General features: G+C 44.4%; 1 protein-coding gene and 1 long non-coding RNA gene across 3 annotated transcripts in view; both read right to left on the reverse strand.

The window, feature by feature from the left end:
* LOC125499948 overlaps window positions 1-2,112 on the reverse strand; it is a 63,778-nt gene extending 61,666 nt beyond the window's left edge. Inside the window, exon 1 of the long non-coding RNA XR_007277055.1 lies at window positions 1,896-2,112. This is a non-coding gene — a long non-coding RNA (uncharacterized LOC125499948). The remainder of the gene's footprint in view (window positions 1-1,895) is intronic.
* LOC105691699 (hemicentin-1) overlaps window positions 1-12,021 on the reverse strand; it is a 182,544-nt gene that overhangs the window by 98,847 nt on the left and 71,676 nt on the right. The window lies entirely within an intron of this gene.

Consider the following 12,021-nt stretch of genomic DNA (forward strand, 5'->3'; position numbering starts at 1 on the left):
ACTACGACGCGCTCAGATTTTGGCCAACGTCGAGGACTCGACGCTGAGATAATTTTTTTCATCTTATCTTCCGTCTCTCCGTTTGCCCACCAAGCGCGAGAGAATTCAGAAACTAAAAAATATCGAACTTCCGAAGGGAGAGAGAGAAAAAATGAACTGCGATAATTCAAAATCCGTGGAATTGGTTACTCGCAGGCGGACGATAATCGGAAACTGAAACTCGCGTCGTAAATAACGAAGAAAATTTCAAAGAAAAATGAAAGGTGGCAAACAAGTCGGTTGTTCGAAGGTTCTCCGTTTCATCGAAACACGTATGGCGATCGATGACGATGTAAGAAATGGATCAAATTGGCTCTCAGGAAAGACTAGGTATAACAGACGACATTCGCAGCGGGGCGTAGACCGTTGGCAATCAGCTGCGCGTGCAATTAAAATATTTATAATTGCTATAACCGAAGTGGGTGAAATGAAAAATCAAAAACCGAAAACGATTCTCCCCGCAGCAGCCCGCTGGTGCCGCTGCGGCCGCACCTCGCCGGATGAGTTTATCGCTTTCTGGGGTGTAAAATATATTTTCGAGTAATATCGCGCGCTTTTCTCCCCAAGGATCATTCCGGGCTCACGTTACCCTACAAAACATTTAACCCGTAAAATTTCCAATTATCATGCGACGTACTCTTCGCCGCTGGTTCAGAATGCCGTCATGCAGCAGCAAAACCTACCCGCTAATGAAAAAAGCCTGCCCCACTTCCTTTTCGAACTACTTTCCTCATTATTTCGAATATGTTTTATTAATATCTGGTGTACTAATCTACTGCAGTACCCTCACGCGCGGAGAATTATTGATATCCGACCAACTGTATATGTATAAGATTGCCAAAAACATATTTTCCGAAATTACATGTTTCGAACGTGATGAAGTAAAGAGATGATCGATGTTGAATTTTTTTTCGAGACAATAAATTCAATTCAAACGATTTGCTTTCAACTATTTCAAGAATAATATGTACTCATTCCCAATTGAAATGCTGAATTATTCATGACTCGAGGATAATGTACCTATACTCGATTCTCAAGAATACTTTCTTCGTTTTCTCTTTTCATTCGCGTGAGTAAAAACGGCCTGGGAAAATATAATGTATAGGAAAGCGATATTGCTAATGGAAAATAAATTATTGTAATTAAGGAGGAGAACCTGTACTGCACCACGGTAGTAAGCGTTAGCGTTATAGCTAGCGACGATACTTACCGGTAATATACTTTTTGCGTTTAAACTGAGCCTGAGTCTCATGTGAGACTCACTTGATCGCCGCTTCGAGTAATTTCTTGCTACATAACCGTTCCGCAACATCGCTGTCTACGTGCTTGTCACGAAACGACGCTAACACACGAGTAGTTCATATTATGCCCCGCCAGAGTCGCCGTTAACGAGCGTGAAGAAAAAGAAAATGGCGAAAAATCAACCACCGCCGCTTCGAAATTTTGAGGGTCGATTTTTGCCGAACAATCCTCCGGTCCCCGTTCGTTTCATTTCGGACATAATAGAGGCGAGGGAGAGTTGTCGCGGAGATAACGGTGCCTACGTAAAATTCATCCCCGCGGGGGATGAGGAAGGGTTAGGTCCAGGTTGTGTGCCCTCGTCGTTTCGGGTCTAAATCTAATCGGGAGCTTGACCCGAACCTCGCGCGATCCGTACACCGAATACAGCCAACCGCGTAGATTTCCACTCAAGACTTCATCAACGGTTAAGAGTTAATTAAGTTTTAACTTGCTCCACAAGTTTGGGGATGGGTGGGTAAGTTATTTAGGTGTGTTACTCGTATTCCGCGACGTGGAATAGTCGCGCAACCATCACCGACGATTTATAAACTGTATTGTAGTATATATATATATACCCGTTTACGACCGACCCGCAATGAATCCACCGATCCAACAACATCGCCGACAATCAGTCGCTGGGTTTTACGCCACCGGCATATCCAATTCGCTCCGAAGTCGCCTAGGCGGACGTGTCGGTCACTCAAATCTCACAATCAGTGAAATTCACCCCCGTTAGCCTGCTGGATTCGGTACGTTGAAGGGTGTTCCTTTCGACTTACCTGAAATCAGAAGACATAAATTCATCAATTTTTGAAGGGGCCGTAGTTCTCATTTCTTATTCCTTCATTTATTCTTTTATTTCCGACGAAATTCGAAACGAGGGCTTGTCGCGAACAATATACAAACGATAAACTGAAAATACGTGAGAGGTTGCTACGACTGTTCCGTACAGTTTGAGCGATAAATTACGCGACACACGACGGTTCATTTCCGGTTGACGATTTCGGCACGAAGTTTCCAGCGTAATTTCTGCATGCGTTCCGCATATAATTTGTTGTTACACCGTACACCTCGTGACGGATTTACTATCGCGGGGTGGCGATGCGAAGAAGGAAAAAAATCAGCCAATTTTTTCGACACTTGTACAACTAGAACTAGAAAAGTGAGGCGCGCGCATGTGCACCGATTCGCGACGAGATACGAAATTCTTTCGAATGATATTCTGCGCGCCCAGTTTTCCCGGCTCCAGTGACAAACGGAAGCGCGGTGAATCGCGAGAATGTCTTTCCATTTCATACGTTACACGAGTAACACCGTGTTCCCTAAGAGGGGAATGCGTAGCGCGGTTTGGCGGCATGAAGTATAAAAAAAGAGGAGAGGAGAAAAATACACATATTTATGTACAGAGGCGAGAGTGAGGAGAATGAAAACGGACAATGCAACGCGAGTGCGGGATTCGAAGGGCTCGCAATATATCCCAGTGCAGAGTGGTTATCTCGTACACGGATATTTGCAGCGGCTGAAGCAGCGGGAGCTAAACTCTCTCCCCCCCGAGTAAATGCGCCGCGATCGCGGTGTATAGGGGAGGAATCTTTAATACCAAAGGCATGCAGAAGAAAGGTGGTTGGGTTTTGCATTTATGAATTATCGCATTTCAAACGGAATTCTTTCCATTGTTTTTTCCATTGTTTTTCAGCACGCCGTCGCACTCTCTTTTTTTATTCTACCCTTCGCCGTGTTTTTTCACCCCTTTCTCCCGATGTACGTGAATTTTTTTTTTTTTTCACAAGCATTTTTTTTTCTCCATCGAGCTCATTTCGATTTGCGAGGGAAAAGATGTTGGGTATAAAAAAATTTTCAGACAAATGTAGTACACGGTGGTCTTCAAAAGCTCGGATCAGAGACTGAAAGCAAAGTAGACTCTCGCTGTAATTCGATTTGGGAAGCCGAATAGAAAGAAAAACCAAAAAATATCCCTCCCGAGTTTACGTGCGCGACGTATGTATATATGTATATATGCAATTGCGGAATTACGGAATAAAACTAAAAATAAAAAAAACAAATAAAACTAGAATCGTCCAACTCGTAGTATATAACATCGAAATGGATACGTAACAAAGGTTCAAAGGGATGGTACAATAACATAATAGATATAGATATGATGTAATACGGAAGAACGTAGTCGGTAGTCGCGTCGTTCGCAGAGGTTTTTAAAAATGTACCGAGGAAACAACGCGAATAGTAGATTCAAAGGGAGGTTTTCATTGTTGGCGGAGATTCAATTAGCTCCTTTCCTTTATATTCCAAAGTAAAGCACCGACGTCCCTCGCTTGCCACTTGACGCACCCTGTATATAATACACGTGTAGGAATACATGATTCAAAAGTGCAGGGAATATACATATTAAACACACACACACACACATATATATACATATCAGTATAATATTCCCCATATATTTCACCGAGGTGAAGCGAATTTTCGCTTTGCATTAGTTCGCTTTTCAATCGCGTGTACACGGTTATGCATCCGCATACGTGAGGCCAGAAAGAGGTTTTTTGCTTTTTCTTTCCACCTTTCTCTTTGAAAAAAAAAATCTTGATACGCGAAGGGTGCACGGGTGTAACAAGGTGTGGATGTAAAGCGTGAAAAACTACTTGAAATCTAGAGAGAAGATAGAAAGTAGAAGAGAAGGTTGTTACACGAGCTTTGTCCAGGATATATCTATACCTTCGGCTCAGCTTTTCACCGTGAGTCCCGCTTGCGACTCTCTTACCTATTTAAATATGTCGCGCCTCCTCTGACGCGACGTTATTTCGTGTTGCGCGAGAGATAAGAAGATAGGAGAAACACAGAAAGAAAAAACAAAAAAAAAAACAAAAAAAATTAGAAGCAGAGAGAAAAGAGGAAAAAAGGAGGGAAATTTTCTTTCCGTACGTAGGAGCTTCGCTGAGCAAGAAAAGGTTTGCTCGGTATACGTGTAGATTTACAAGAATGGAAAAGACGAAAGAGGATCAGAATGAGTATGGGAAGCAGCGGCGGCGTTACTCGTTTTCCGATAGCAACGAGGTAGAGTGGAAAAAGTGGAAACAGAAAGAGAATAAGGAATAAGAGAAGAGATTTATATTCAGACGACGGTATAGGTAGTATAGAGATGGCCCCGCGATATGTTAACTTGGCTATGGACTTGCAGCGCCCGGAACCCTGCAGCCTCGGATTTTTCTCTTATTTTTTCTACCCTTCTTTCTTTCGTTTTCTTCCCGTTCTTTTTTTCTGCTTTTTTTTTTTTGTTCATACCCCTCGCTGCGCTCTGACCTATCGATATTCCAACCTCAACTTCGTTCCGCTCGACGAACTGAGAAAATCTGTTTGTCCGTTAGGTATTATAAGTTCGGTCTAATATGACCTACGGTAGAGCCGGTTAAATTCCGGTAGCGATGTCGCTATTTTCGGATACTTCCCACTTCTAATGTCGCAAGGGATCCGAAAGAAAATTCGAAAGGATAAAAATACAAAGAAGGAAAAAAAAAAAACCCCCTGAAAATGTGCGGTAAAAAACCGAGCCTCCGACCCTTATGATCGTATCATCGATCAAAGAAAGATCATCTTATTTTATCGCTCGGGGGAAAAGATCAAAGAAGTAACACGGCCTGTTGATCAACGCGAGGACATATTGTGCGATATTGTTCCATCGCAGGGTGATCCTTATTTTTTCAAGGTCGATATTTTTTTTCCATTCCACCCTACGGACGTTCGTAATTTCGATCGGGGAAATGACGACTTTTTCGATTTTTTCCATCGTCCGGCGCGTGTCGCTACGGACGAAGCAATTATTTCGTCGTAAAAAAATAATTTCGATATTCGCGAGCGCGAAACAAAAAAAAAAAACTACTACTCGGCTAATGCGAATTAAAAGGGGCTCACCTCACACGTACGTATAGAGCGAGATTTATGAAACCGAAAGTAATCGTAAACTTTTTCTCTCATTACATTAGGACACCGGGATGCGGGTGTTGGATAAAAAAAGAAAAAACAAAAAAAAACAAAAAAAAAAAAAGTGGTTGGCCAACGCGTTTTAATTCAGATCAAAATTAATCTACAGGTTTCCCGGCGAGGGGTGTCTGACCGCGGCTCTCCACATTTATGAGAAGTTTCCCGACTAATACGCGAATTCCGGATTGAAATGCATTTCGCTTTTGCGCGTGTGTGTACGCGAATGCTAGGAGATCGACAAATTCATTCATCAACTGCACATCCTCGCTCTCCGTAACCGGCGTTGGAATCTAACCATGGATTATAACGTACGGATGTGAATTTCCAGATTACATCACGCACGCGTATATAATTCCTGGTTTTGTTTAATAGCTGGTTACCGTTGGTCTACATAATGCGCCTAAACGAGAATAATTCCTGGAGAGAAACTGGTGGGGGTAGACGTCGTATAAACCAAGTCGTTAAAACGTGCCACTAGTTAATTCAGTAAACTGCAGAACGCGTTACACGGTGAAATAGCGCTTTGTTTGCGTTATGCGGCACATCCGTTCGGGGGCCGACTTCGTTCTTCGGGATACACGCGATCTCCGATTTCCGGTCGAGCTTTTCTTCCTCTCTAATAAAGAAAATCGGGACTCCGAGTCATCCGCCGATATCTCATCGATTAAACGCCGGCTGCGGGTCGCATAGTTACGTCGATTTTGAGCAAACAGTTCGACGACGTAGAACGAATCGTGTGATCCTCGAGAGAGAAATTAAGGTGCAGGGTACCTCGTACGTTTGTCCCATTAAGAATACCGGATGATGACGAACGGAGTTCGAGTAGCGTGGGTTACGATACGCGCGGGGTGATTCCGCCGTTCAAACAGAGGGGATTTGATACAGCATCCCTATCCCGATCACCGGTGGAGATCTCCTCTCGACGGTACGCAGGTAGGTATACGCGTGTACGAGCGAACGCTTAAAGTGTACGTAATCCCGGTAACAATGGGAGAGGTTCGAGTGCGGGGAATCCGCGGAGAGCTTTACGGATATATGAATTTGTTCCCGACGAAGTTATATACGATGCCGTAATTTTCTGTATAAATTTCCCGACTCACTACCCTCAGAATTTCACTCTCCCTCCCACGCGTAACGCGATCGCTCCACGAGTCGCGTTCTGCGGGGATAAAAATCGAAATGAAAATAACGAAAAAAAAAAAGAAAAAACTGGAGGGGGAGGGGGAGGGAAGGGAGATAGAAATATTCGGAGCTATGCGTGTGCTACAATTATAGGGGAACGAGGCTTTCGAACGATCGAAACGGAAATAATAATAGATCGTTAGCTGCGTGCCCGAATTCCTGGAATTTGATTATATTTCGGGTGTGATGCGGAGGCCCGGCATAACTCCCCTGTATACTCTTACGGTGCTCGAGGTATAAACTGAACTGTGTTTCAAACGCAGCGGAAACTAATGCGTCCAACCTACGAATTCGTACGGTTATATTCGTTACATATACCTATATATACACACAGAGGGTGTATCTGTGTAGCGTACGCGGCGCACGGCCACGGCCATGGCGGACGCTGTGGCGTAGAGCGAAACGCTTATAGAATCCTGCGTTTGCACACATGAGTGGCAGTTTATTCAATCCATTAAACTCTGGCCGTACGCCACATGCTAAATTTATCCGTGAAATTGCGGATCCACGCGCCACTAAACCAACCCCAACCCCTCCGATGACCGACACCCGACGATGCACCGTGTACACCTACCTACCTACCTACCCGCGGCGCACTCGTCGAACGATTTCACTGGATATCCTCCTACGTACGCAACGCGAGCCGTTCTTCCCGATTCAAAGGCCTTTGCGTCACGTTCCTGGATTTTAGGCAAATATCGGCTCATCTTTTTCGACAAGGTAATCCGACGAAGAAAATCGACCGAGGTAATCGTTCGTTGCACCGGAGAAGCTGGAAGCTCTTGCGAAAATTGCGGCTCCTGGGTATCCCGAAATTGGCACAGCGGTCGATTTCGTTATCTCCGAAAGGTCGGATATTTGGTATTCAGATTTTTTTGATCATCGAAATAAAGGTGAGAATCTTAGAAGCCGTAATTACGAGAGTGCTGCTCGAGTCAGGGTTCAAAATGTCGACATCGATTCGTAGTACATCGCAGAGTCTCGAAGTTTTGTACGTTAGAAAAAATCGACTCCTTTAATTTTCTATTCTCGGAATCCAATCGAAGAGTTTCTTATGGAATTGGTTCGGATTTTGCTCGAATACGTCCTACGTATAACTCGCGAGCACCGGATTTGTGGTTTTCCCTAGACATGATTCGGCTACTGATAGTTCATAGCCCCGAGGCGGTGGTAATTTAACATTGTAGAACGAGAACGAAGGAGACGCGGATAGTGGTGGAACGGGGGGGCCGTGACGGGGATGAAAAACGTGATTAAAACCGATCGGTTTTCTATATATACCTATAACTGTGTACGTATAACACGCTCCGAAGGAAAAGAAAACGTTCGAAATCGCGGAACGTCGCCCGTATATTTCGAATGATATTTATACACATTTGCCGAGCATATTATATAACGAGAACAATTATGCGAACGAAAGTCGGGACGCAAAATCCGATTTACCGTACGCGGTGCTCCGGATCGATTACCCCCACGACTCATGTAAGGATGATAAAATAAAATATACCTTGAATGTTTATCGGAACGGAAGCGAGCTCGATTCATCTTCTCTCCTTTTTCATCCTCCATTCTTATTCGTACCCCGAGTGAAACGACTTCCGTTTTTAACCCCGAACGATCGAATCGCACGTCAAATCAGTGTACTCTTATTCGTCGAGACTATCCGAGCTCACAATCAGCTTTTATCGACGTCGGGGATCCGCGAGATGAAATGAAGCATGTTTCTGTCGACGTACGTTTTGGTTTTCCGGAGAAATTATATTTCTGGATCAGGCGACGAGAGGTTGCGAGAAAGTTTTCCGCGTCAGATTGAAAAGGTGGGGGGGGGGCCGTGCGTTCGTTTTTTGATCTTCGGGTTATGAAAAATTCAAAATTCTTATCAGACTCGTTATAATTTTTATTTTCGGATTCAGCGCGTCTCGCGAAGATGAATTTTGGCGCCGCGATACGAGACGAGGGGCTCATTGTTATTCGCTTCGTTCTCTAAAGCGGACGAAGATTATACGCCGAGGAAAATTACCGTAGGAGAACCGGAGATCGAGACTTGGGGAAGAAGAGAAGAAAAAAAAAACAGAGAGCAGTCGAGCGGAGCTCTGAGCGAAAAGAAGATCTTGGGATCAGCGAAATGTATTCACGGAAACAAGTAGACTAGATATCAGCTCACGGCCGCGAGATGTTAAAGTCAAAATCGCGAGATGAGTTCCTTTTGTACGATCATTTATTAACTTTCATTCCTCGCCTCGTCTTCGTCTTCGCCGACTCTCATATCCCGCGGACTCACGTCGCCTCGGAAACATAAAGTCGCTCGTGTGTTCTATCGTGGCGAATAGGCACGAAGATAAAGCAAACGACGACGCAAAAGTTTCTCGTCATATTCGGGCAAACTCTTCGAAGAATTTTTCGATCCCTCGGTACGGAAACCGCGACGTCGCGCGGGTCAACGGATTTTTCTTCCACTTCGTTCGCGCACGACCTACGCAAAATACCATTTCCCGCCGTTTCGAATCCCTCCGCCATACTTTATACACAGGGTTCCCAAATATTCGCGGTCTTTCACCCCGTGCGATACGCATACCGCGGAAGCACATATCCGGAAGATTCGAAGTTGTCAGGTACCTCGTAACTCACGCGAATGAATTTCCATGCGGTTGTAAATTTTACCACTTTTCCCGGTAGGTTGGAAATTTTATTGCCAATGAGCTTCTTGATGTAGCTCGGAGACACGTGTATATATACAGATACATACGTATATATATGTATATATATGAATATACCGAAGTTCGAAAGACGTTTTATATTCCTTTGTAAAGTTACGCGACAAATTTCTTTTTATCTTTAGATCACGGATAGATACCGCAGATGTACCGTACGTTACGTACGCCGCGTGCGGCGTAAATCCTGCCGCATTCATTTCACTCGTTCATATTCATTCATTTATTCATTGATCGTACGGCGATCCAACCTTCGCGCGTCATTGGACGTACGGATTATCTCTGCGGAATTTTAATACCCCAGCGCTCGAGCGATATTCTCTGTTGGAACGATGTATGGGTAATTGTACGCCAAATCGCCTGACCTGAGTTTTTTTTTTCTTTCCTCGTGAAATAGTATCGATCCGAAAGAAAATCAAAAGAATCCTCTATCGTTATTAACGCTATTATTCTTTGAAAGTTATTTTACAGCTTTTTCTCTTTTGATTCGGACAAAAAAATCCTCACAAGTTTCTCAGTTTTAATTATTCATTTTTTCAATTCAGGTACTGATTCTGCTGGAATTAAAAGTAATCCCTTTCTCAGAGATGATTTTGCAGGAGGAAAAATGGGGGGGGGGGGTGAAGTTGAACCTGGAGGCTGAGGGTTTACGAGTGATGTTGTCCAGAATGCCCCATGTGTATACGTAACATATTAACAACCGCTACCGCGAATCGAACGCACGAACGATCAAGTGATTCTAAGAAGACGACGTGCGGGTCGATTACGTTCTTCGCGTTCTCTCTACTCGGTACATCGCAATCACATCCGCGGGTTATGTGCTATTCGTTCGACGCCAGAGTAAAGCCGTTTCTGTACGAGTGTGTACATCCATCGTACGAGCGGAATTAAATCCACCATATGACGGGCCTTGAAGATTTGAAAGTTTTTGATCTCATTTCGCTGGATTTTCTTGCAGATTTTACGACGAAAGTTATAACGAGCCGGAAAGATTCAAGTTTTTATTCCTCAGAATCGATGGGCAAAGATAGAGGCGAGTCTATACCACGTGAAACTAAATTGAAAATTGAAAATATATTCGACAAAAGCAATGTAGGTATGTTCGATATCGCAGGCCTCGAATTTCGTGCGATATCATGAGATGAAAACAAAGTCATCATCTTTCTCGTTTGGTGTCATTTGGCGTGACTTTTTTCCGTGCAAATAAATTGCGAAATTTCAATCGGAGTTTCATCGGTCTGTGGAGCGAAAGGAACAATTTATACCGGGATTTCGAGTCGCGTAGGTAGGACGTCGTTCCACCTAAACGCGAAGGTCTTAGGAGGGCCTCGTGTAGTCGTCGAGGTCGTTTCTGGGGGTGAAACGTTTCCTTTCAGCTACTGAATAATATCAACGGTTTGGGTCAACTCGGCAACCTCCGTAGAGTCGCGACAAACCTAAACCACTTTGCCGACCGAGCTTGGTATAGGATTCGTTGATTGCTGTTATCGCTTATCGCCCGCTACACGCACGTAAGAAGCACCCCCCGGTACCATCGTCTCATCATCGCGTAGCCACTTCTCTCGTCCCTTTCACTCCCTTAGATTGGCTGCGGTAAACTTGTTCTTTGAAAATATAAATCGGTCGACGCTTCTTCGGAGCTTAACGGTCGTACCGCGGGGTATCGCGAGTCGCGAGCTTTTCAACCGCATTGCGACTGCTCGACGATTATAATAAATTGCGATGCACGCGTTACACACGCGGTACACCACAATTTGATACCGTTGCTGCCGCGTCGCTGAACAGAAGGAGAGAAATCCGAGTCGAATGGGCGCTGCTCCGTTTGATTCAAAACATGAAAGAGAAGTCTGAGCGATCTTCGCGAACGTTCTCTCGTTTGTTACTCGTGTATACGGCCGGTATGTGGTAGGTACTGCACATTAGGTGGACTTTTTTTTTTTTTTATTTTCTATTTTCTTTTTCTTCTTCTTCTTCTTCTGCTTTCTCCACCTTTTTCATCGCGACGACACTTCTCGGAAGAAAAACCACGCACGGCTCGAGTGGGTTTTCGCTGTTATTCATCGGACAGACCGACCGCGGGCACTTGAAGAAGGCTTTGAAACGTCCTGATAATAGTTGAAAGTTCGCCGTGTACTACGTACGCGTTCGTCGCTTTCATGAAAATGTGGGTACCCTACTTGGAAAATCTTACAGATTCTGCAGAAGTTCAAACAGGTCTTCTTGCTACAAGAGTTCTTAATTGGCGTGGAAATAGGGAGTACGTGCAATACAAGCTTCAAAGAGTCGTCGAACGGCTTTGTGCGATAAAAAAGGGAAGGATAAAAAAAAAAAAAAAAATAGAAAAAAAAAGTAGACAGATTAAAAACTGAAATGAGGTTGAAAAAAAGCAAATGAATAACTAAATTGTTTTAAAAACTTTTACCCGGATGAACCGGCTTAGGTATTCCGACCTATGTAAGTCGGCTGCGGGAGAGATAGCGAAATATACGTATATATATGCAACTGGCGTACTCTACGCTCATACGACGGTGTACTACGCCGGGACGTCGTCGCGACGCCCGATTCACCAGGTAGGTCGCTTGGGGATCAACGATATCATAGTCCTCGCCTCCGGGCGTCTATCCGCAGAGCAGCCCTCGTTTTGCCGCGCCACCGGCTCTACGTATATCTCTTCCCTGCTCTATTCCTAGTTTGTGTCGCCCGACCTATTTTACCCCGCGGAAGGGTATCGGATCTCAAAATTGCAACACGGTGCAGCCTCGTGCACCGTCGCTGCGACAGACGTCGTGACAAACGTGTCACCCCTTTCAACGAA

Source organism: Athalia rosae, chromosome 2 (assembly GCF_917208135.1).
Source record: "Athalia rosae chromosome 2, iyAthRosa1.1, whole genome shotgun sequence".
NCBI lineage: Eukaryota > Metazoa > Arthropoda > Insecta > Hymenoptera > Athaliidae > Athalia > Athalia rosae.